Raw genomic sequence first — 26,996 nt, forward strand, 5'->3', positions numbered from 1 at the left:
GTAAGAAGGGCTATATAAATACATTTGATTTGATTTCTGTTTCAATTACTAGTTAACAAATAACTTGTGCCAATAGCCACACAATATCAGCCTTCACAATCATATGGGACTTAAATATAGCCCCGACCCCTCATATGTTTAAATGAACCAGACTCCTCACTCTATTTCACCATAAAGAAGTTATTATATGATTACACCCATGGAACATTTTCTCGCCCTCATATTCAGTCATAGAACATGTTGTGTAATCCATCAAAATAACCGATACATTAATCAATCAATCAAATTAATTTATAAAGCCCTTTTTATATCGATGTCACAAAGTGCTATACAGACACCCAGCCTAAAACCCCAAACAGCAAGCAATGCAGATTTAGAAGCACGGTGGCTAGGGAAAAACTCCCTAGAAAGGCAGGAACCTAGGAAGAAACCTAAAGAAGAACCAGGCTCTGAGGGGTGGCCAGTCCTCTTCTGGTTGTGCTGGGTGGCGATTATAACAGTACATGGCCAAGATGTTCAAACGTTCATACAGTGAGGGAAAAAAGTATTTGATCCCCTGCTGATTTTGTACGTTTGCCCACTGACAAAGAAATTATCAGTCTATAATTTTAATGGTAGGTTTATTTGAACAGTGAGAGACAGAATAACAACAAAAATTACCAGAAAAATGCATGTCAAAAATGTTATAAATTGATTTGCATTTTAATGAGGGAAATAAGTATTTGACCCCTTCTCAATCAAAAAGATTTCTGGCTCCCAGGTGTCTTTCATACAGGTAACGGACGGAGATTAGGAGCACACTCTTAAAGGGAGTGCTCCTAATCTCAGTTTCTTACCTGTATAAAAGATACCTGTCCACAGAAGCAATCAATCAATCAGATTCCAAACTCTCCACCATGGCCAAGACCAAAGAGCTCTCCAAGGATGTCAGGGACAAGATTGTAGACCTACACAAGGCTGGAATGGGCTACAAGACCATCGCCAAGCAGCTTGGTGAGAAGGTGACAACAGTTTCTGTGATTATTCGCAAATGGAAGAAACACAAAAGAACTGTCAATCTCCCTCAGCCTAGGGCTCCATGCAAGATCTCACCTCGTGGAGTTGCAATGATCATGAGAACGGTGAGGAATCAGCCCAGAACTACACAGGAGGATCTTGTCAATGATCTCAAGGCAGCTGGGACCATAGTCATCAAGAAAACAATTGGTAACACACTATGCCGTGAAGGACTGAAATCCTGCAGCGCCCGCAAGGTCCCCCTGCTCAAGAAAGCACATATACATGCCCGTCTGAAGTTTGCCAATGAACATCTGAATGATTCAGAGGACAACTGGGTGAACGTGTTGTGGTCAGATGAGACCAAAATGGAGTTCTTTGGCATCAACCCAACTTGCCGTGTTTGGAGGAGGAGGAATGCTGCCTATGACCCCAAGAAACCATCCCCACCGTCAAACATGGAGGTGGAAACATTATGCTTTGGGGGTGTTTTTCTGCTAAAGGGACAGGACAACTTCACCGCATCAAAGGGACGATGGACGGGGCCATGTACCGTCAAATCTTGGGTGAAAACCTCCTTCCCTCAGCCAGGGTATTGAAAATGGGTCGTGGATGGGTATTCCAGCATGACAATGACCCAAAACACACGGCCAAGGCAACAAAGGAGTGGCTCAAGAAGAAGCACATTAAGGTCCTGGAGTGGCCTAGCCAGTCTCCAGACCTTAATCCCATAGAAAATCTGTGGAGGGAGCTGAAGGTTCGAGTTGCCAAACGTCAGCCTCAAAACCTTAATGACTTGAAGAAGATCTGCAAAGAGGAGTGGGACAAAATCCCTCCTGAGATGTGTGCAAACCTGGTGGCCAACTACAAGAAACGTCTGACCTCTGTGATTGCCAACAAGGGTTTTGCCACCAAGTACTAAGTCATGTTTTGCAGAGGGGTCAAATACTTATTTCCCTCATTAAAATGCAAATCAATTCATAACATTTTTGACATGCGTTTTTCTGGATTTTTTTGTTGATATTCTGTCTCTCACTGTTCAAATAAACCTACCATTAAAATTATAGACTGATCATTTCTTTGTCAGTGGGCAAACGTACAAAATCAGCAGGGGATCAAATACTTTTTTCCCTCACTGTAGATGACCAGCAGGGTCAAATAATAATAATCACAGTGGTTGTAGAGGGTGCAACAGGTCAACACTTCAGGAGTAAATGTCAGTTGACTTTTCATAGCCAATCATTCAGAGTTAGACATGTCCGGTAGCGCGAGAGAGTTGAAAACAGCAGGTCCGGAACAAGGTAGCACGTCCGGTGAACAGGTCAGGGTTCCATAGCCGCAGGAAGAAGAGTTGAAACTGGAGCAGCAGTACGACCAGGTGGACTGGGGACAGCAAGGAGTCATCAGGCCAGGTAGTCCTGAGGCATGGTCCTAGGGCTCAGGTCCTCCGAGAGAAGAGAAGGAGAGAGAGAGAATTAGAGGGAGCATACTTAAATTCACACAGGACACCGGATAAGACAGGAGAAATACTCCAGATATAACAGACTGACCCTAGCCCCCGACACATAAACTATTGCAGTATAATTACTGGAGGCTGAGACAGGAGGGGTCGGGAGACACTGTGGCCCCGTCCGACGATACACCCGGACAGGGCCAACCAGACAGGATATAACCCCACCAACTTTGCCAAAGCACAGCCCCTGCACCACGAGAGGGATATCTTCAACCACCAACTTACTACCCTGAGACAAGGCCGAGTATAGCCCCACAAAGATCTCACCCATGGCACGAACCAGAGGGGGGTGCCAACCCGGACAAGAAGATCACGTCAGAGACTCAACCCACTCAAGTGACACACCCCTCCTAGGGACGGCATGGAAGAGCACCAGTAAGCCAGTGACTCAGCCCCTGTAATAGGGTTAGAGGCAGAGAATCCCAGGGCAGGGAGGGGAACTGGCCAGGCAGAGACAGCAAGGGTGGTTCGTCGCTCCAGTGCCTTTCCGTTCACCTTCACACCCCTGGGCCAGACTACACTCAATCATAGGACCTACTGAAGAGATGAGTCTTCAATAAAGACTTAAAGGTCGAGACCGAGTCTGCGTCTCTCACATGGATAGGCAGACTATTCCATAAAAATGGAGCTCTATAGGAGAAAGCCCTGCCTCCAGCTGTTTGCTTAGAAATTCTAGGGACAATAAGAGGGCCTGCGTCTTGTAACAGTAGCGTACGTGTAGGTATGTACGGCAGGACCAACTCGGAAAGATAGGTAGGAGCAAGCCCATGTAATGCTTTGTAGGTTAGCAGTAAAACCTTGAAATCAGCCCTTGCCTTAACAGGAAGCCAGTGTAGAGAGGCTAGCACTGGGGTAATATGATCACATTTTTGGGGTTCTATTCAAGATTCTAGCAGCCGTGTTTAGCACTAGCTGAAGTTTATTTAGTGCTTTATCCGGGTAGCCGGAAAGTAAAGCATTGCAGTAGTCTAATCTGGAAGTGACAAAAGCATGGATTCATTTTTCTGCATCATTTTTGTACAGAAAGTTTATGATTTTTGCAATGTTACGTAGATGGAAAAAAGCTGTCCTTGAAACATTCTTGATATGTTCGTCAAAAGAGAGATCAGGGTCCAGAGTAACGCAGAGGGGTGGTGAGTTGGAAGCAGGTGCAGGTGAAACGTTTTAATAAAACAACAAAACCAAGAACACGACAGTAACATAAGGCAGAACACCGATACACGAGCAATACCAACTGGTGAGTGACCCTGGGAGAGTGACATATAAAGGGGAGGAAATTATGAAGGTAATGGAGTCCAGGTGTGAATCATGGGTGCGCATAATGATGAATCCCAGGACCGGTGGTTATTACTCTGGCGATGTCGTACGCTGGAGGGGAGGAGCAGGAGCAGACGTGACAGACATCCCCAAGAGGTAAAATATACTGTGAAAACAATAGAGGTCCCAAAACAGAACCTTGAGGAACACCGACATTTACCGTTGATTTGTCAGAGGACAAACCATCCACAGAGACAAACTGATATCTTTCCAACAGATAAGATCTAAACCAGGCCAGAACTTGTCCGTGTAGACCAATTTGGGTTTCCAATCTCTCCAAAGGAATGTGGTGATCGATGGTATCAAAAGCAGCACTAAGGTCTAGGAGCACGAGGACAGATGCAAAGCCTTGGTATGACGCCATTGAAATGTAATTTACCACCTTTACCAGTCTCAGTGCTATGATGGGGTCTAAAACCAGACTGAAGTGTTTCATATACATTGTTAGTCTTCAGGAAGGCAGTGAGTTGCTGCGCAACAGCTTTTTCTAAAAAGACTTGAGAGGAATGAGAGATTAGAAATAGGCCGATAGTTTTTTATATTTTCTGGGTCAAGGTTTGACTTTTTCAAAACAGGCTTTATTATTGCCACTTTTAGTGAGTTTGGTACACATCCGGTGGATAAGGATCCATATATTATGTTCCACATAGGAGGGCCAAGTACAGGAACAAATGTTTTTTGTTTTTAGGGCATCTAGAGTATTACGCAAGGTTAAATTAAGTTCCTCAGTTAGGTGGTTATCTGATTGTTGTACTCTGACGTCCTTGGGTAGGTGGAGGGAGTCTTGAAGGGCATCTAGGAATCTTTGGGTTGTCTGAGAATTTATAGCACGGCTTTTGATGATCCTTGGATGGGGTCTGAGCAGATTATTTGTTGCGATTGCAAACGTAATAAAATGGTGGTTCGATAGTCCAGGATTATGAGGAAAAACATTTAGATCCACAACATTTATTCCACGGGACAAAACTAGTCTCCAGAGTATGACTGGGGCAGTGAGTAGGTCCGGAGACAAGTTGGACAAAACCCACTGAGTTGATGATGGCTCTGAAAGCCTTTTGGAGTGGGCCTGTGGACTTTTCCATGTGAATATTAAAGTCACCATAAATTAGAATATTATCTGTCATGAATACGAGGTCCGATAGGAACTCAGTGAGGAACGCTGTATACGTCCCAGGAGACCTGTAAACAGTAGCTATAAAAAGTGATTGAATAAGCTGCATAGATTTCTTGACTAGAAGCTCAAAAGACGAAAACAGTCTTTTTTTTGTCAATTGAAATTTGGTATCGAAATGTTAGCAACACCTCCGCCTTTGCGGGATGCGCGGGGGATATGGTCACTAGTGTAACCAGGAGGAGAGGCCTCATTAAACACAGTAAATTCATCAGGCTTAAGCCATGTTTCAGTCAGGCCAATCACATCAAGATTATGATCAGTGATTAGTTAATTGACTATAACTGCCTTGGAAGTGAGGGATCTAACATTTAGTAGCCCTATTTTGAGATGTAAGATATTACAATCTCTTTCAATAATGACAGGAATAGAGGTCTTTATTCCAGTGAGATTGCTAAGGCGAGCACCGCCATATTTAGTTTTGCCCAACCTAGATCGAGGCACAGACACGGTCTCAATGGGGATAGCTGAGCTGACTCCACAGACTGTGCTCGTGGCAGACTCCACTAAGCTGGCAGTCTCATTGTGGAGCTAGGGGAGTTAGAGCCCTGTTCATAGATAAGATGAGAGCACCCCACCCCCCCAGCTAGAATGGAGTCCGTCACTCCTCAGCAGGCCAGGCTTGGTCCTGTTTGTGGGTGAGTCCCAGAAAGAGGGCCAATTATCTAAAAAAATCTATCTTTTGGGAGGGACAGAAAACAGTTTTCAACCAGCGATTGAGTTGTGAGATTCTGCTGTAGTGCTCATCACTCCCCCGTACTGGGAGGGGGCCAGAGACTCTGCTGTAGAGCTCATCACTCCCCCGTACTGGGAGGGGCCAGAGACAATTACTTGATGCCGACACATCTTTAGCTGATTTACACGCTGAGGCTGTGTTGCGCTTGGTGACCTCTGACTGTTTCATCCTAACATCGTTGGTGCGACGTGGATAACAATATCCCTATACTCTCTACACTCGCCAGTTTTAGCCTTAGCCAGCACCATCTTCAGATTAGCCTTAACGTCGGTAGCCCTGCCCCCCGGTAAACAGCCTATGATCGCTGGATGATTATTTTTAAGTCTAATACTGCAGGTACTGGAGTCGCCAATGACTAGGGTTTTCAATTTTTCAGAGCTAATGGTGGGAGGCTTCAGCGTCTCAGACCCCAAAACAGGTGGAGGAGAGACCAGAGAAGCCTTGGGCTCTGACTAGTTGCTTAATGTTAATGGGGAGAACCGGTTGAAAGTTTCTGTCGGCTGAATGAGCGACACCGGTTGAGCATTCCTGCAGCATTTCCTTCAAGAAGCCATTGTCCGGCTGCGGGGACTGTGCGAGGTGATTTATACTACTATCTGTACTTATTTGTGGCACAGACGCTGTTTCATCCTTTCCTACACTTAAATTACCCTTGCCTAACGATTGCATCTGAAGCTGGGCTTGCAGCACGGCTATCTTCACCATAAGGCGATCTTTCTCCTGTATATTATTGTAATGAGTACGATGGGAGACAGTGTGCTGGTTTCAAGCCCAGGGCGCAGCAGGTGTTTATTAGTACAGGACCACAGGAGGCGGCAGGTAGCTGGGTCCAGGGACAGGCAGAAGGTCTTACACAGAGACTCCAAAAAGGTAACAGTACAGGCAGGGCAAAGGCTAATAACGTAGTCCAGGAGATCAGGCAAGAGGTTGACGACAGGAAATCTGATAGGCAAAAGTACTGGCAGGGAATAGGCAAAAAGGCGTCGTTAGTGAGGATGCCAAAAACTATGATACATGGGAGGACTACTACTGAAATAAACAGCGCTCTGAATAGACCGTGTATCAAAACAAACAATACCTCACAATGATGGGGTGCAAAGAACTGAACTAAATAGTGTGTGAAAATGACATACAGGTGTGTGAACAGGTGATCAGAATTCAGGTGATTGGGATCTGGAGAGTGACCTGCATTCAGGGGATCCAAGTGTTTGAGAGTGTGAGTTGGAAGCAGACATTACAATTATGACTGCAATTAGAAGGCATAATGTTAATGTTTCTATTTAGCTTTGGCTGGTGGAGGTCCTGTATAACCATGTCCAGATAAAGCATCCGGGGTGAAAAAGTTGAATGAAAAAAGTCAAGCAAGAGAAAATATAAAAATATTAAACGGTAATTAAAAAGTCAAAACCATAAAGTTGTCAGGTAGCAAAGTAACGCTAGCAACAAAACGCACAGCAGCACGTAAACAAGTCCACAAGTTGTGACAGGAGTGATTCATGATAATAATAATACATTTAGTTTACCTTCCATTACATTATTTCAAAGTGCTATAAATCAACATAGTTTAAGGAGTGGTCTACAGGAAGGAACTTCTACAGATGTGTTTTGAGGTCAGATTTAAGAGCCCCTAGAGTCTGAGGTCCCTTGAGATGAACGTAGAGCAAGGTGCACTCCAGAGGTGAGGGGCTGGGAATAAAAAGTTTGAGTTATTTTTAAGCTGCGCTTGAGATTTTTGTTAGCTGTGCTTGATTGAGCTTGCCTGGAGCAATGGAACAATGGAATAGTCCCAAAAGTAAAAACCCCACACCCATCGTTCACTCCCGGCATGTTCAATCAAACAGTCAAAGTATTTGAAAGAAAACAAATTGGCTACTATTTGAACCCAGGTGTGATCACAAATCAGATGTTACTTTTGAAACACAAGGAGAGAAGGAGCAGCAGGAGTTGGGAGCAGAGAGGAACACAACAAGCCGGTACCCAGAACCCCCACTCGTTGCCTGGAGCTGTGGTCCCTTTGTTGCCATAGCAACTGTCATTAAGTGTAATAGTGTGGTTTGTATTGGAGTCACAAGGGGGGTTTCAATCGACAAAGACAAGTCGGCTCCTTCGTCTGTCTGTGGCCTCTATCATTTCTTTGTCCTTCAATATACAGTGCTGTAATTAAGTACAGCAAGTTGGTATAAACATCCTCTGTGTCTGTGACTAAAACACTAACTCCTGAAGCATGATGTACAGAAAAAGGCACTTATTATTCATAAGTCAATGAAAAGGGCACATTCCTATCACGCCTCCAATAATAAGGACATCAGTTTGATTAATCATCACGTAGGTGTAGTCATTGTGAGGTATTGTTTGTTTTGTGACACACTTCTAGTCGGAGCTCTGGTTTGCCCGTAATTTAATCCTCCCGTGTATGATAGTTTTTGCCTGCCTCACTAACGATGCCTCCAGGAGTCCCTCATGGATCAAGTATGGGTCCTTTTTTATTTTCCATTTATTTGCTCCCACTTGGTCATATTATTCATAGATATTATACATCTAAGAATATATACAGTGCCTTAAAGTATTCACACCCCTTGACTTTTTCCACATTTTGTCTTTCAGCCTGAATTTAAAATGTATTAAATAGAGATTTTTTTGTTACTGGCCTACACACCCATAATGTCAAAGTGGAATTATGTTTTTTGAAATGTATTAAAAATGAAAAGCTGAAATGTCTTGAGTCCATAAGTATTCAGCCTCTTTATTATGGCAAGCCTAAATAAGTTTGCTTAACAAGTAACATAAGTTGCATGGACTCACTCTGTGTGCAATAATAGAAACTGACAGTCACCAAAATAATGTTTACATTACTTATTTTATTGATTTCTCACAGTTTCATGTCAGAAGACAGCAATCCAGACATTCCTAGGACCATGTAAATGTCCTCTGTCGAATCAACTTGTATTTGCCTCCCTTTGGTTGTCGGCTGCATCGTGACATCGTTTTATATCACTTCACTGCAGCGTTACGTCAAAGGGGCAGTCCTTAGAAAAACATTTATCCAACTCAAATGCTTCACGGGACAGATATGGCAAAGCAATCGCTGAATTTGTCTTGATCAGGAGGATCTACAGTACTGTGTAAAAGTATTTGCCTCCTATCTAATTTTCTTTACTTTTGCATGTTTTTGATACTGAATGTCATCAGATCTTCAACCAAAACTAATATTAGATAAAGGGAACCTGAGTGAAAAAATAACACAACAATTACGTACTAATTTAATTTATTTCATAAACAAAGTTATGTAACACCCAATACCCCTGTGTGAAAAAGTAATTGCCCCCTTGCACTCAATAACTTGTTGTGCCACCTTTAGCTGCAATGACTCCAACCAAACACTTTTAGTTGTTGATGAGTATCTCACGTCACTGTGGAAGCAGCAAAGCATTCCTAAACCATTAGGCTCTTACTGTGGAATGCAGTGATGGTTTTCGCCAAGCATAACTTATTTATTATTAACTAGACAAGTCAGTTCAGAACAAATTCTTATTTACAATGACTGCCTACCCCAGCCAAACCCTAACCCGGATGATGCTGGGCGTATTGTGCGCCGCCCTGTGGGACTCACAATCATGGCCGGTTGTGATATAGCCTGGACTCGAACCAGGGTCTGTAGTGACGCATTTAGCACTGAAATGCAGTACCTTAGACCGCTGCGCCACTCGGGAGCACAAATATGGCACCCATGTCATTCAAAAAGTTATCCTTTTGACTAATCTGACCATAGAACATTCATACAAGATTCTTAATGATCATCCAGATGCTTCCAGGTGTTTTTTGGCAAACTTGAATCACTTTTTGGATGAGATGGGTCCCATTATGTCTGGTGAAAACCAAACACTGCATTCCACTGTAAGAACCTCATACCAATGGTCAAGCATGGTGGTGGTAGTGTGATGGTTTGGGGATGCTATACTGCCTCAGGACCTGGACCACTTGCTTTAATAGAAGGAACCATGAATTCTTCCCTCTATCAGAGAATTCTACAGGAGAATGTCAGGCCATCCGTCTGTGAGCTGAAGCTGAAGAACAGCTGGGTCATCCAAAACACACAATCAAGTCTACATGAAAATGGTTAAAAAGCAACACATTTGACATTTTGGAATGGCCTAGTCAAAGTCCAGACCTAATCCCAATTGAGATATTGTGGCAGGACTTGAAAAGAGCAGTTCTTATTTGAAAACCCACAAATGTCACTGAGTTATAGCAGTTATGAATGCAAGAGTGAGCCAAAATTCCTCCACTCCGATGTGAGAGACTGATCAACAACTACAGGAAGCATTTGGTTGCAACTTAAGGTGGCACAACCAGTTATTGAGTATAAGGGGGCAATTACTTTTTCACACATTGAAATTGGGTGTTAAATTAAATAAATAAATTTAGTATCCATTTAAAAAAATATATTTGTAAACTCATGTTCCCGTTATCTAATATTAGGTTTTGGTTGAAGATCTGATAACATTCAGTTTGCAAAATTTGCAAAAAGTGGCTTCCTGAGTGGCGCAGCGTTCTAAGGCACTGCATTGCATTGTTGCAGTGTCACTACAGCCTGGGGTTCGATGTGTCACAACCGGCCATGACCGAGAGTCCCATAGGGTGGCGCACAATTGGCCCAGCGCTGTCCGAGTTGGGGGAGGGTTTGGCCAGAGGGGCTTTACTTGGCTCATTGCACTCTAGCGACTCATTGTAGCGGGCTGCAGGCTGACTTTGGTCGTCAGTTGAACAGTGTTTTCTCCAACACATTGGTGCAGCTGGCTTCCGGGTTAAGCCAACGGGTGTTAAGAAGCGTGTGTCATGTTTCAGACGACGCATGACTTGACCTTAAAAATTATAAACTTGGATTAGCTAACACAACGTGCCATTGGAACACAGGAGTGATGGTTGCTGATAATGGGCCTCTGCTCGCCTATGCACGTAGATATTCCATAAAGAATCTGCCGTTTCCAGCTACAGTAGTCATTTACATCATTAACAATGTCTACACTGTACAGCAAGTTGGTATAACCCTGCCTCCCTACAAGCTATGGGTATTGATCATGTTCCGGCCTCTATTAGAAAAGGGGACCGTCTTAAACAGTTAAACCAAAGGGAAAGTTTTTGGATTTACAAACTACAGGCCACTAAGTACCCTGGTTTAAATGAAGATATGGATTTCTCACCCTTCCTGTAGGGTCGTGATGGGTCCATTTGCTGTCATCTAGTGGACATTTTGCTTAATTGCCCTCTAGCTATGTTTGGACTGTTGTTCATGTTTTGCTGTGGTCTGGAGTACTGTGGAATATATTGCTTTCTTGTTCTGGACACTTCTCCCAGTCATGGTTAGGGTTGGAACTGCCTCTCTGGGTGTTCTGATGCTTCTAGTTTGGAGTTGTATGCTCATGACAACATAGCTACAGTATTTCACCTTTTCATGTGTATATTATTGCTTACTAGGTGTGTCCAATTTGGTAACCACTCCCTCTTCTAATTAGGGCTAATTGGAAAAGCCTTTCAAAAGAGGACATTGTATTCTCTTTTTTCTGTACTCCCTGACGAAGGCCATGCAGCCGAAACGCGTCGGTTTTTAAACAACTTTGTTTCTATTGAACATGCCATACTAATAAAGGCATTTTAATTAATTATATGAAGAGTGCCTTGGTCCTCCTTTCTTTTTAATGTCTACACTGTATTTCTGATCAATTTCTATGTTATTTTCATAGACAAAAAATTAGCTTTTCTTTCAAAAACAAGGAAATTACCCAAAACTTTTGAACGGAAATGTATCTGCAAGGTCCCTCAGTTTAGCAGTGAATTTGAAACACAGACTCAACCACAAAGACCAGGGAGGTTTTCCAATGCCTTGCAAAGAAGGGCACCTATTGGTAGATGGGTAAAAATATTTTAAAAAGCAGACATTGAATATCCTTTTGAGCATGGTGAAGTTATTAATTACACTTTGGATGCAGTACATCCAGTCACTACAAAGATGCAGGCGTCCTTCCTAACTCAGTTGCCGGAGAGGAAGGAAACAGTTCAGGGAATTCACCATGAGGCCAGTTACTGAGTTTAATGGCTGTGATAGGAGAAAAATGAGGATGGATCAACAACATTGTAGTTACTCCACAATCCTAACTTAATTGACAGAGTGAAAGTAAGGAAACCTGTACAGAATATATATTCTAAAGCATGCATCCTGTTTGCAACAAAGCACAAAAGTAATACCACAAAAAATGAGGCAAAGCAATTCACTTTTTGTCCTGAATACAATGTGTTTTGTTTGGGGGAAATCCAATACAAGACATTACTGAGTACCACTGTCCATATTTTCAAGCATAGTGGTGGCTGCATCATGTTATGGGTATGATTATAATCATTAAGGACAGGGTCGTTTTTCAGGATAAGAAATAAATGGAATGGAGCTAAGCAGGCAAATTCCTAAAGGAATACCTGGATCAGTCTGCTTTCCACCAGACACTGGGACATTAATTCACCTTTCAATAACCTGAAACACAAGGCCAAATCTACACTGGAGTTGCTTACCAAGAAGACAGTGACTGTTCTTGAGTGGCAAAGTTAAATTTTCGACTTAAATCTGCTCAAAAATAAATATATGGCAATATTTGAAAATGTTTGTCTAGCAATAAACAACAATCAATTTGACTGAGCTTGAAGAATGGTGAAAAGAATAATGGGCAAATATTGTACAATCCAGGTGTGTAAAGCTCTTAGAGCCTTGCCCAGAAAGACTCACAGCTGCCAAAGGTGATTCTAACATGTATTGACTCAGGGGTGTGTCTGTTTTTCATTTTCAAAAAATTTGCAAAAAAGTCTAAAAACATGTTTTCACTTTGTTATTATGGGGTATTGTGTGTAGATGGGTGACAAATATACATTTGATCCCTTTTGAATTCAGGGTGTAACACAACAAAATGTGGAATAAGTTAAGGGTTATGAATACTTTCTGAAGGCACTGTATATATATACACTGCTCAAAAAAATAAAGGGAACACTTAAACAACACAATGTAACTCCAAATCAATCACACTTCTGTGAAATCAAACTGTCCACTTAGGAAGCAACACTGATTGACAATAAATTTCACATGCTGTTGTGCAAATGGAATAGACAAAAGGTGGAAATTATAGGCAATTAGCAAGACACCCCCAATAAAGGAGTGGTTCTGCAGGTGGTGACCACAGACCACTTCTCAGTTCCTATGCTTCCTGGCTGATGTTTTGGTCACTTTTGAATGCTGGCGGTGCTTTCACTCTAGTGGTAGCATGAGACGGAGTCTACAACCCACACAAGTGGCTCAGGTAGTGCAACTCATCCAGGATGGCACATCAATGTGAGCTGTGGCAAGAAGGTTTGCTGTGTCTGTCAGCGTAGTGTCCAGAGCATGGAGGCGCTACCAGGAGACAGGCCAGTACATTAGGAGACGTGGAGGAGGCCGTAGGAGGGCAACAACCCAGCAGCAGGACCGCTACCTCCGCCTTTGTGCAAGGAGGAGCAGGTGGAGCACTGCCAGAGCCCTGCAAAATGACCTCCAGCAGGCCACAAATGTGCATGTGTCTGCTCAAACGGTCAGAAACAGACTCCATGAGGGTGGTATGAGGGCCCGACATCCACAGGTGGGGGTTGTGCTTACAGCCCAACACCGTGCAGGACGTTTGGCATTTGCCAGAGAACACCAAGATTGGCAAATTCGCCACTGGCGCCCTGTGCTCTTCACAGATGAAAGCAGGTTCTCACTGAGTACGTGACAGATGTGACAGAGTCTGGAGACGCCGTGGAGAACGTTCTGCTGCCTGCAACATCCTCCAGCATGACCGATTTGGCGGTGGGTCAGTCATGGTGTGGGGTGGCATTTCTTTGGGGGCCGCACAGCCCTCCATGTGCTCGCCAGAGGTAGCCTGACTGCCATTAGGTACCGAGATGAGATCCTCAGACCCCTTGTGAGACCATATGCTGGTGCGGTTGGCCCTGGGTTCCTCCTAATGCAAGACAATGCTAGACCTCATGTGGCTGGAGTGTGTCAGCAGTTCCTGCAAGAGGAAGGCATTGATGCTATGGACTGGCCCGCCCGTTCCCCAGACCTGAATCCAATTGAGCACATCTGGGACATCATGTCTCGCTCCATCCACCAACGCCACGTTGCACCACAGACTGTTCAGGAGTTGGCGGATGCTTTAGTCCAGGTCTGGGAGGAGATCCCTCAGGAGACCATCCGCCACCTCATCAGGAGCATGCCCAGGCGGTGTAGGGAGGTCATACAGGCACGTGGAGGCCACACACACTACTGAGCCTCATTTTGACTTGTTTTAAGGACATTACATCAAAGTTGGATCAGCCTGTAGTGTGGTTTTCCACTTTAATTTTGAGTGTGATTCCAAATCCAGACCTCCATGGGTTGATAAATTTGATTTCCATTGATCATTTTTGTGTGATTTTGTTGTCAGCACATTCAACTATGTAAAGAAAAAAGTATTTAATAAGAATATTTCATTCATTCAGATCTAGGATGTGTTATTTTAGTGTTCACTTTATCTTTTTGAGCAGTGTATATATATATATATATATATATATATATATATATATATATATATATTGTACAAGTCAAACGTTTGGACACATCTACTCATTCAAGGGTTTTTCTTTATTATTCTACAATGTAGAATATAGTCAAAATAGTGAAGACTTCAAAACTAGGAAATAACACATATGTAATCATGTAGTAACCAAAAAAGTGTTAAACAAATCAAAACATATTTTATATTTGAGATTATTCAAACTAGTCAGCCTTCTCCTTGATGACAGCTTTGCACACGCTTGGCATTCTCTCAACCAGCTTCACCTGGAATGCTTTTCCAAAAGTCTTGAAGGAGTTCCGACATATGCTGAACACTTGTTGGCTGCTTTTCCTTTACTATGCAGTCCAACTCATCCCAAACCATCTCAATTGGGTTGAGTTTGGTTGATTGTGGAGGCCAGGTCATCTGATGCAGCACTCCATCAATCTATTTCTTGGTGAAATAGGTATGTTGGGTCATTGTACTGTTGAAACACAAATGATAGTCCCACTAAGCGTATCGCTGCAGAATACTGTGTCTTGAATTCTAAATAAATCACAGACAGTGTCACCAGCAAAGCACCCACACACCATCACACCTCCTCCTCCATGCTTCACGGTGGGAACCACACATGCAAAGATCATCCTTCCACCTACTCTGCATCTCACAAAGACACTGCAGTTGGAACACAAAATCTCAAATTCGGACTCATCAGACCAAAGGACAGATTTCCGCCAGTCTAAATCAAATCAAATGTATTTATTTAGCCCTTCATACATCAGCTGATATATCAAAGTGCTGTACAGAAACCCAGTCTAAAACCCCAAACAGCAAGCAATGCAGGTGTAGAAGCACGGTGGCTAGGAAAAACTCCCTAGAATGGCCGAAACCTAGAGAGGAACCAGGCTATGAGGGGTGGCCAGTCCTCTTCTGGCTGTGCCAACAGAACATGGCCAAGATGTTCAAATGTTCATAAATGACCAGCATGGTCAAATAATAGTAATCGCAGTGAACAGGTCAGGGTTCCATAGACGCAGGCAGAACAGTTGAAACTGGAGCAGCAGCACGGCCAGGTGGACTAGGGACAACAAGGAGTCATCATGCCAGGTATTCCTGAGGCATGGTCCTAAGGCTCAGGTCCTCCGAGAGAGAGAAAAAAAGAAAGAGAGAATTAGAGAGAGCATACTTAAATTCACACAGAACACCGGATAAGACAGGAGAAATACTCCAGATATAACAGACTGACCCTAGCCCCCCGACACATAAACCACTGCAGCATAAATACTGGAGGCTGAGACAGGAGGGGTCAGGAGACACTATGGCCCCATCCGATGATACTCCCGGACAGGGCCAAACAGGCAGGATATACCCTCACCCACTTTGCCAAAGCACAGCCCCCACACCACTAGAGGGATATCTTCAACCACCAACTTACCATCCTGAGATAAGGCCGAGTATAGCCCACAAAGATCTCCGCCACGGCACAACCCAAGGGGGGGGGGGGGGGGGCAACCCAGACAGGAAGACCACGTCAGTGACTCAACCCACTCAAGTGACACACCCCTCCTAGGGATGGTCCAATGTCCATTGCTCGTGTTTCTTGACCCAAGCAAGTCTCTTCTTTTTATTGGTGTCCTTTAGTAGGGGTTTCTTTGCAGCAATTCAACCATAAAGACCTGATTCACGCAGTCTCCTCTGAACAGTTGATGTTGAGAAGTGTCTGTTACTTGAACTCTGTGAAGCATTTATTTGGGCTGAAATTGCTGAGGCTGGTAACTCTAATGAACTTATCCTCTGCAGCAGAGGTAACTCTGGGTCTTCTTTTCGTGTGGCGGTCCTCATGAGAGCCAATTTCATCATAGGGCTTGATGGTTTTTGCGACTGCGCTTGAAGAAACTTTAAAAGTTCTTGAAATGTTCAAGATTGACTGACCTTCATGTCTTAAAGTAATGATGGACGTTTCTCTTTGCTTATTTGAGCTGTTCTTGCCATAATATGGACTTGGTCTTTTACCAAATAGCCCCCCCCACACCCCCCCCCCCCCCACACCCCCACCCCCCCACCACCTTGTCAACTGATTGGCTCAAATGTACTAAGAAGGAAAGAAATTCCACAAATTAACTTTTAACAAGGCAAACCTGTTAATTGAAATGCATTCCAGGTGATTACCTCATGAAGCTGGTTGAGAGAATGCCAAGAGTTTGCAAAGCTGTCATCAAGGCAAGTGGTGGCTACTTTGAAGAATCTCAAATATAAAATATATACACTTCTATATATACTGTATATATATATATATATATATATATATATATATATATATATATATATATATATACACACCCTTTTTTGGTTACTACATGATTTGTGTTATTTCATAGTTTTGATGTCTTCACTGTTATATTCTACAATGTAGAAAATAGTAAAAATAAAGGAAAACCCTTGAATGAGTAGGTGTGTCCAAATGTATATGTATATACTATACCTTTTCAGTAAATCCAAGTAATGGGAAGATGATTACTATTAGTTACATATCACTACAGTATACAGTACTCAGCTACCAATGTGTTGCCTCATTCAGAAACCTTGACAGAAGGCAGACATTGATCATGGTTCATTTATGGTTGTATTCTCATACCCTACCTGAATAATTAAATAGAGCGTGGAGTGATATTTATCAGAGGAAGAGATACTGTATTTGTTATATTGGGCTGAGACAGATGAAAGAAGATAAACTATGGAAATGTTGCAATTCCAATATGGCTCCAAATACAATTTTATGTGTAGCAGTTGATTTTCCAGTTCTCTTAAATCATACTGTAAATTGTGTTTAGGATCTTCTATCTTGAGAAATGCCACATATATAGAATATTTTGCTCTCTGTACCTAAGCTTTTTTCCACTTGGTCTCAACTCAAGAGTAGGTATCATATACTCAGCGGCTTGGAAAACAGTCGGAAAACAATGATTCATTTTACATCCTGAACAATTATTTAAATTGTCTCAAACTACAAAAGAATAGTAGGAATGTATTTCTGGTATCGTGTAGCATGACAGGGTACTCAAACACCCAGACCTAAAGCATTACATTCAGTGCAGCACGCTAGTGCTCTAATAGGAAAGTAGTTTGAGCAGGTGTAGATGCTGCTCCTCCTGGATAAATTGCAGGTGTTTTATTGCAACTGGGACCACAGAGCGGGCACAAGACCAGCTGACCTTGGCTCTATCCCTTTACAATGGGAGGAATAATACCAGGGATACAGACTGTGGGGCGAAGGAAGAGCTGTAATGAACAAGGAGAATGGGGGAGTGGACAGAGGTGGTAGAGGCCAGGGCACTGGACAGAGGTGGTAGAGGCCAGGGCGCTGGACAGAGGTGGTAGAGGCCAGGGCTCTGGACAGAAGTGGTAGAGGCCAGGGCACTGGACAGAGGTGGTAGAGGCCAGGGCGCTGGACAGAGGTGGTAGAAGCCAGGGCGCTGGACAGAGGTGGTAGAGGCCAGGGCGCTGGACAGAGGTGGTAGAGGACAGGACACTGGACAGAGGTGGTAGAAGCCAGGGCGCTGGACAGAGGTGGTAGAGGCCAGGGCGCTGGACAGAGGTGGTAGAGGACAGGACACTGGACAGAGGTGGTAGAAGCCAGGGCGCTGGACAGAGGTGGTAGAGGCCAGGGCACTGGACAGAGGTGGTAGAGGCCAGGGCTCTGGACAGAGGTGGTAGAAGCCAGGGCGCTGGACAGAGGTGGTAGAAGCCAGGGCGCTGGACAGAGGTGGTAGAGGCCAGGGCGCTGGACAGAGGTGGTAGAGGACAGGGCGCTGGACAGAGGTGGTAGAGGCCAGGGCGCTGGACAGAGGTGGTAGAGGCCAGGGCGCTGGACAGAGGTGGTAGAGGCCACATCCCCACTTTTTTGCCAGTTCTGCAACATTTTTGTTCCTTCTAACTTGGCAATATTGGAGAAAGCAAATGTTGTCAAAACATTCTATTTGCTATGGTCAAAATTAGGAGTTTCACTGAAATAGGAATGCAGAAACACACTTTTAAGTCTTTCGTTTCAGGGAGGGTTTGTTAACCCTCCCTGAAACTCTTGTAAAGTTTCCCTGGTCCTTTACTATGAACAGAGCTTGTTTTAAGAGCATCCAACTGCTTTAATTAGAAGACTTGAGTGAATGGACTCAAGGCAATTGGATGAGAATTTTTTTTCTTCTAGTGATTCATGTGTGTAAATCAGTTTTGTGAAAGCTACTTTGAAAATATAGTTTACCAAGCTACCAATTACTTCACACTGGAAGAAGTTGAGCTACAGTTAAGAAACCCTGAAGAGAAATATAGTTTGTTTAACTAAAGTTACTTAGAAAAAGTAGTGTCTGATTGTCACAATACAAAGGTAAGAAACATGACTGCAAGAGCACATCACTCTCTGGAGTCAGATGATAACAGTGCAGTGAGATCTGTGTAACAGTCAGAGAGTGAGTGCATCAAGTTAGTCCAGTGGTCAGGGAGAGAGAAAAATATTTTTACCATGTCAAATTTGCCAAATATGTACCACAAATATGTACTACACTACATGGCAAACAAGTTATGAACAACTGCAAAACACTACAAAGATTTAAATTTAGTTAAACTACCACCAAGCTACTGCAAAATAGAGTTAAATTGCTAGTTGAATTACACTTAGGAAATTACTCCCCAACACTGGTTGGAATATAAAGCATCATTCAAGAGAAGACGTTCTCGCACAATGAGGTTAACGAAGCCTTTTTTGAATAAAATGAAATTATAACATTTGTCATTGATTTTATTATATTTTTGGATGAGGAAATAAGACAGACTTGTCATTCAACAGGAGCCAACTGCCAGAATCAGATTTTGGAGTTTTTCAAGGATATCCTCCTCTCTGTCATCCTGTAATCTTATTTTCTGAGCTGCCTTCCATCGTCTTCTGTCATGACCCTTAAAGTAAAATACCCTTACAAATATCTTCTTCAAAACAGGAGAATGAGAGGGGGTGCATGCCTTTTAAAGAAGTTGATTCTGTCTGTCTTACCTGTCCGGTACTGAAGAATAAATAGGTTGTGAGATTTCAAACATGTCATCAGTTGTTGTTGTTGTGTTTTTTTGTGACAAATTCTGAAGAAATCTGACAAATGTTTTCTTTGCTGAAGAGGTTATCGTGTCCAAAGCATATACAGAATTTGACACATCATTCAATATAATCTTATATTACTTCACTGATGAACAATTTATCTTAAAATGTATAATTCACTCATTCTGGGTACTCTTTTATTTCACATTGCCATTTTAATACAGTAGCTTTGATCTCGACTGGTCTAGTCTGTCACAGGGCAGGGAGTTCGCAGACAGTTCCTCCTCATCCAAAACACCTGCTGCATGCACTCCTCAGAGAAACAACAGTATTCTAATCCCCATGCCAAAAGTATTTAGCTAATTTCCAGCTAAATTACCACTATGAGCATGTTCTTCAATCCAATCTTGATCCAATTTAGAAATGTCTCACTGTACTGCCCCTCATATAGTCGGTTTTCTTTTTTTACCATCTGTGAAATTCCTTTGATTAGAGGATTATTTTTACCATGTCAAATATGTGGCAGTTTGGGGGCTTTAGGAAGTCTGCTCAGAATGTGGCCCTTTCATAATGCTAGTCAGGAAATGAAAGCGAATGAAAAGAAATGACACAACTGTCTGTCTGACTACCCATGTGACTGCTGCTTGTACTGCAGATGAAAGACCTGAATGTTATGCATCACTCTCTTTGTTTTTCAATGCCTCATCCCTAAAATTCCGTTCAGAGGGCTGTGACATTTTTTACGTGATTTATTCCATTGTCCCACCATGCCCCCCCCTTCTCATTCCGTCAGCTTTCAACAATCACAGCCTTTGTTTTCGGAATGAGAAGCAGCATTCTTCCAGAGGGATGACCTCTTCTGTCTCCACAGGGGCTGGCATTGAGGAAGAGTACCCTGCTGCCCGTGGATCGAATACTCCCGCCCGAACGCACTGCCCGGATCAGCCTGCTCAGACTCATAGCTCCTCAGTGTGGCAAATCACTTTGTCTAGTTCACTGGAGAGAGAGGAGGAAGCTGACTTAATGGGTCCCGTCTGACACACTATCGCACCATCACCAGACACTACAGGATTTGCCTCCCTGAGAAGAGCAGCAGATCCAATGTCCTTGTGAGTATGACGAGTCATTCATGTTTGAGTTGCTGTGGCATTTGATTTCCCTCTTATCTTGGAATCAGTCCCAATCTCAACCACAGGAAAATAATGACCACCATCACAGAGTGTTGACACCAATGGGCATGTCTGTTCTAGAGATTATATTTCTATGATCTCAATAAGTCAAGAATGTTTAACCTGCTGTCCAGGTTCAGGGACTGATCCAATTGGATTGACCTGAGAACTACATGTCATGTGGTAACTGCTGTATAGGTCTTTGGCACAAATAGGTAGTATTTATAATGATGATTCTGTAACTGCTTGGATGCCCATGCAGACCACTCATGGGAACACAGAGATTGGTTCCTACTGACCAGTGCAGTCAAAAATGTGATTTTCCTGTGTTTTATATATATTTCCATACTATGAGGTTGAAATGATACTGTGAAATTGTGATGCCCGTTTAGTGTAAGAGCTGTTTGAAAAGACTGCCTGAAATTGAGCCTGTTTTGGTGGGATGGAGTTTTGGCCTTCCATGGTGACATCACCATGCAGTAAATTAGTTAATGTATCAATAAGAAAGAGTTCCAAATCACAGTAATTATTGTATTTTATAATTGGCACTGATAACACTCCATGATGTCATGCTGTATGCATGCAAAAAATGTCTGCATCTGTATGTGCGCTTCACATATTAAAACTAATACATTAGTCTACTTTCTCTTTAACATTTAAAATGGACAGCAATCCACTGTATTCCATGCTGACATATTTATAACCTTAACCTAAAGCATCTTTCCTGTCCTACTCCCACCATGTGATGGCCGTTAATGCCGACAACATTGTGGATTTCCCCACTGAGACTGGGATTTAACACAAAAAGACCTCTGTCTGAGTGTTTTGATATCAGAAGCTATCTATTACAGTTGAAGTCGAATGTTTACATGCACTTAGGTTGGAATCATTAAAACTCGTTTTTCAACCACTCCACAAATTTCTTGTTAACAAACTATAGTTTTGGCAAGTCGGTTAGGACATCTACTTTGTCCATGACACACGTGCATTTCCCAACAATTGTTTACAGACAGATTATTTAACTTATAATTCACTGTATCACAATTCCAGTGGGTCAGAAGTTAACATACACTAAGTTGACTGTGCCTTTAAACAGCTTGGAAAATTCCAGAAAATTATGTCATGGCTTTAGAAGCTTCTGATAGGCTAATTTACATATTTTGAGTCAATTGGAGGTGTACCTGTGGATGTATTTCAAGGCCTACCTTCAAGGCCTACCTTTGCTTGACATCATGGAAAAATCAAAAGAAATCAGCCAAGAAATTGCTTCATCCTTGGAAGCAATTTCCAAATGCCTGAAGGTACCACGTTCATCTGTACAAACAATAGTACGCAAGTATAAACACCATGGGACCACACAGCCGTCATACCGCTCAGGAAGGAGACATATTCTGTCTCCTAGAGATGAACGTACTTTGGTGCGAAAAGTGCAAATCAATCCAAGAACAACAGCAAAGGACCTTGTGAAGATGCTGGAGGAAACAGGTACAGAATTATCTATATCTACAGTAAAACGAGTCCTATATCGACATAACCTGAAATGCTGCTCAGCAAGGATGATGCCACTGCTCCAAAACCGCCATAATAACGGTAGACTAAGGTTTGCAACTGCACATGGGGACAAATACTTTTTGGAGAAATGTCCTATGGTCTAATGAAACAAAAATAGAGCTGTTTGGCCATAATGACCGTCGTTATGTTTGAAGGAAAAAGGGGGATGCTTGCAAGTTGAAGAACACCATCCCAACCGTGAAGTACGGGGGTGGCAGCATCATATTGTGGGGGTGCTTTGCTGCAGGAAAGACTGGTGCACTTCACAAAATAGATTGCATCATGAGGATGGAAAATTATGTGGATATATTGAAGCAGCATCTCAAGACATCAGTCTGGAAGTTAAAGCTTGGTCGCAAATGGGTCTTCCAAATGGACAATGACCCATACTACCAACGTTGTGGGAAAATAGCTTAAGGACAACAAAGTCAAGGTATTGGAGTGGCCATCACAAAGCCCTGACCTCAATCCTATAGAAAATGTGTGCGCAGAACTGAAAAAGCGTGTGCGAGCAAGGAGGCCTACAAACCTGACTCAGTTACACCAGCTCTGTCAGGAGGAATGGGCCAAAATTCACCCAACTTATTGTGGGAAGCTTGTGGAAGGCTACCCAAAATGTTTGACCCAAGTTAAACAATTTAAAGGCAATGCTTCCAAATACTAATTGAGTGTATGTAAACTTCTGACCCACTGGAAATATGATGAAAGAAATAAAAGCTGAAATAAATCATTCTCTAGTATTATTTCACATTCTTAAAATAAAGTGGTGATCCTAACTGACCTAAGACAGGTAATGTTTACTAGGATTAAATGTCAGGAATTGTGAAAAACTGAGTTTAAATGTATTTGGCTAAGGTGTATGTAAACTTCCGACTTCAACTGTATATTTAGTTTGGGTGAACTGGTGCTGTTCATTAAATAGATGACAAGGAGCTTTCAATCTTTTTAAGTGCTAAATGAGCCCCCTTTTCTTTCCCTCCTGTTAAACCTTGAATAGACAAAAATGTGCATTTCATGCTGCCCGTGATCAAATTAAGAGAGTACATCTGAACTTCGTCTTGACTTAATGGATTGGCTCTATTTCAATTTGGAGCTTTAAAAAAAATGGTTGTAGTATTAAGGTCCTATCTTGGCTTCTAGATTTTTTACATATAACAATATTGTTGTAGTCTAGACTTCAGTTTAATGAGATTGAGCTGCACAACATGAATGCATTTATGATCAGGATACATTCATCAGCAAAATGACCCTTTTGGTTCCTCAATCTACAATCCACCACAGGAGGTTGGTGGCATCTTAAATGGGGAGAACGGGCTCGTGGTATTGACTGGAGTGGAATAAGTGAATGGTATCAAATAAATCAAACACAGTTTCCAGGTGTTTGATTCCATTCCATTTGCTCCGTTCCGCCCATTATTATAAGCCGTTCTCCCCTCAGCAGTCTCCTGTGCAATCCACCCATATTGTATACTGGTAATATACATGAACTCGGACAGAGAGGGCAGAGGTACGAACGTCCAATCGTTGCCAAATTTGCTTCATTTAAAGATAAAATAATGGTTAAAAGCCTGGGTAAAAGACTTGCTGGGACCAAAATTGGCATGAATGATCAGTTTCCGAAAGAATTTGCAGAACGGCGCAAAGTTCTGTATCCAATTTTCAAAGAAAATAGATTAAAAGCGAAACGAGTAGCTCTCGTCGTTGATAAACTATACATTGATAACCAGTTGTTCAGAGACACAAAGATTACTCCATGGTTATTTTAAAAATTACAAAGTTCTCATAGATGAGGAAAATAAACACAATTCAAGCCCGGTTACTGATTGTAACAATACAATACAAAATATAGCTTTTCTATAAATCTTCACATATAACTAATTGAACACAAGCACTATTTCTATATAGTGAAGATAAAAACTAAGTAAACAGAAGGCACAGTATGTGTGGATGGTGTGGTGTGTGTTTATTTTTATTTGTTATGTTTGAAAAGTTGAGTGAGTGAGTAATGAAATAGTTGCATATCCCAGAGCCAGTGTATTGCTGTGGGCCGGGTATGAGAGGGCTTTCAATGTTGTTCAGATGATGGATATACTTTTATAATGAATTACACGTCTTATTTATTTATTGTCCTATCATGGGGAACTACATTTTTAAAATAAATTATATCTAATTATTTATTATCCTATTTTAATGGTACGGTCCATGGCCCTATACCCTAGACACCCACATGAATAGCCCAGATACTAAGGAGAAGTCCCTAACTGTTTTATGTGCATGCTGTATGCGGTCTGTATGCAGCCAAAATGAGGTCAGGGACCAAGAGCAGCACTGCCCCCTCAAGATTCTGAGCCTGCTTGGCAGGGTTGGTCCTGCAAAGCCAAAGCCCCCTAAAGGGAGAGCATAATAAACAAGGAAATTCTCAAAGCTGCTAATGAGAACCTTGATGACCTTGTACCTAGCCGGTGGGGATTCCGGTGGGGTGCCCCCACCCAGGCAGTGGCAGTGCTGGCAACACTAGCTGCAGTAACCCATGGGGAGGGGGTCACACTCGGACATTCAGAGAGGGGGTATATTATTGTGGCCCTGGTGGCACGAAACCAATCGGACTGCATGGAGAGGCTTGGGAACATGGTCAAAATGGATGACCGTATTGTGGGTGTTTCAGGAAGAAGGTGTACATTTGACCTCCATCATCTAGGATGTGACAATGGTAAATAAATCTCTACATTTATGCTCATTTTTTGCGCGGTCATGCAGGCCTTCTCATGCAGCTGCAACTGCAAGTACATTTGTAAATCATGACCCATCTTGAGTTGGGCTCTGGGATGGTGCAATTGTTGAGAGGGTGAGCTTATGGTTGTGTGGGGGTAAGGGCTGAATGTGTGTGGGTGTATGTGTGTATCCCACAACTGTTGCGAAGGAAGAAGTAAAAGATGTTAGGGACTATAGAGGATGATTCACAGCAATATGTAATAAAAATCGAGGTGAGGGCGATGGAAATGCATTTGGCAATGGATCTGCTTCGGTTCGGTGGATGGTGCTGTGTGCACTTTTCGAAGGATGGATCCCAGTCGGTCCGGGGCTGTGCGATGCGGGGGGTCGGGGGTGGTCTGCCGGGCATTGGGATGACAACCCAACTCGAGATGGGGGCTTTTGGCGGGTGGAATAGTGGGGACCAATTGGAGGTTTGCTTAGTGGAGATGCAAATGTCATGGTACAACTATATAGACACTCAATCATTATGTTACTTTTTAATAGGACGTTTACAAACATATATTTTGATAAAAATAATTGAAAGGTGTGTCTCATTATGGTAAGTGGTGAAATAAGTATAGCCAGTTACAATTGTAATGGCTTAGCAGATAATAAGAAAAGACGATCAGTATTTACCTGGCTAAAAGAGAAGGATTATAATATCTACTGTTTACAGGAAACCCATTCAACAGTTTTAGATGAAGTTTTGTGGAAAAAGAACTGGGGGGGCGAAATATATTTCTCCCATGGGCAAAGAAATTCAAAAGGGGTGATGGTTTTAATTAATAATAACTTTGATCCAAATGTGCAACTTGTCCAAACAGATCCTCAAGGTAGATGGATTATTTTAAATATGTTATTGGACAATAAACATATATGGCTTATTAACCTATACGGTCCGAATAATGATGATCCAAGCTTCTTTGACAATATATATAAGAATGTATCAACTCTACAAGCAACACTAGACTCTATTATTATAGTGGGAGATTTTAATACGGTCTTAAATACCTCTATGGACCGGAAAGGAAATCACACTACAAACTATCACCCTCAGGCACTTAAGGAAATCAGGAATGTCATGGATATATTGGAATTAGTGGATATATGGAGACTTAAATACCCTGACCTAGTGAGATATACATGGCGGAGGCTTAATCAAGCTAGTCGCCTTGACTACTTTCTTATATCATTCTCTCTGGCACCAAAAGTTAAAAAGTGTTTGATAGGGGACAGAATGCGGTCGGACCATCACATAATTGGCATATATATTACTCTTACAGAATTTCCACGTGGGCGAGGATATTGGAAATTTAATCAAAGCCTACTAGATGATAAATTGTTTAGAACTAGGACAGAATAATTTATAACTGACTTTTTTAGACATAACATAGGTACAGCAGATCCCCATATTGTATGGGACACTTTTAAGTGTGCCTTTAGAGGCCATGCAATTCAGTACTCATCTATAAAACAAAAGCAATTTCGATCAAAAGAGTCCATATTAACAAAGGAAATTGAAGGACTAACAGTACAGTTAGATAACAATAAAAACGGTACCATAGAGGCACAGAATAAGTTAGAGGAAAAACAAAAAGAAATGGAGGAACTTATTCAAGAAAGATCCAGTGTAATATATTACAAAAATAAAGCTAACTGGATGGAATATGGGGAAAAATGCACCAAATTCTTTTTCAATCTTCAATATAGAAATGCTACCAAAAAAAACGTATTAAAACTTGTTACAAATGATGGAGTCACGCATGATTCACCAAATGATATTTTGAAAGAGGAAGTAAAGTACTTTAAGAATATATTTTCGTTTCAGGCTCCTCCATCTCCACTAACTGAAACTAATTGTATGGATTTTTTCCCTAATAATAATGTAAAATTAACATCTGTACAGAAAGACTCATGTGAAGGCCTAATTACAGAGGAGGAACTACTTGATGCAATTGGGGCCTTTAAGGATGGGAAAACTCCAGGACTGGATGGCATACCAGTGGAAGTATACAAACATTTTTTTTATATACTCAAAGGACCACTATTAGCTTGTTTTAACCACTCCTATATAAATGATAGATTATCAGACACGCAACAAGAAGGTGTGATATCATTATT

General features: G+C 42.2%; 1 protein-coding gene across 2 annotated transcripts in view; it reads left to right on the forward strand.

Annotated features, from left to right (window-relative positions):
• LOC139537602 (galactosylgalactosylxylosylprotein 3-beta-glucuronosyltransferase 1-like) overlaps positions 1-26,996 on the forward strand; it is a 55,517-nt gene that overhangs the window by 11,695 nt on the left and 16,826 nt on the right. For both annotated transcript variants that reach the window (XM_071339096.1, XM_071339097.1), the window contains exon 2: positions 20,273-20,510. The gene's annotated coding sequence lies outside the window, so the exon portion shown is untranslated. The remainder of the gene's footprint in view (positions 1-20,272; positions 20,511-26,996) is intronic.

The sequence above is a fragment of the Salvelinus alpinus genome, chromosome 13, assembly GCF_045679555.1.
Source record: "Salvelinus alpinus chromosome 13, SLU_Salpinus.1, whole genome shotgun sequence".
Taxonomy (NCBI): domain Eukaryota; kingdom Metazoa; phylum Chordata; class Actinopteri; order Salmoniformes; family Salmonidae; genus Salvelinus; species Salvelinus alpinus.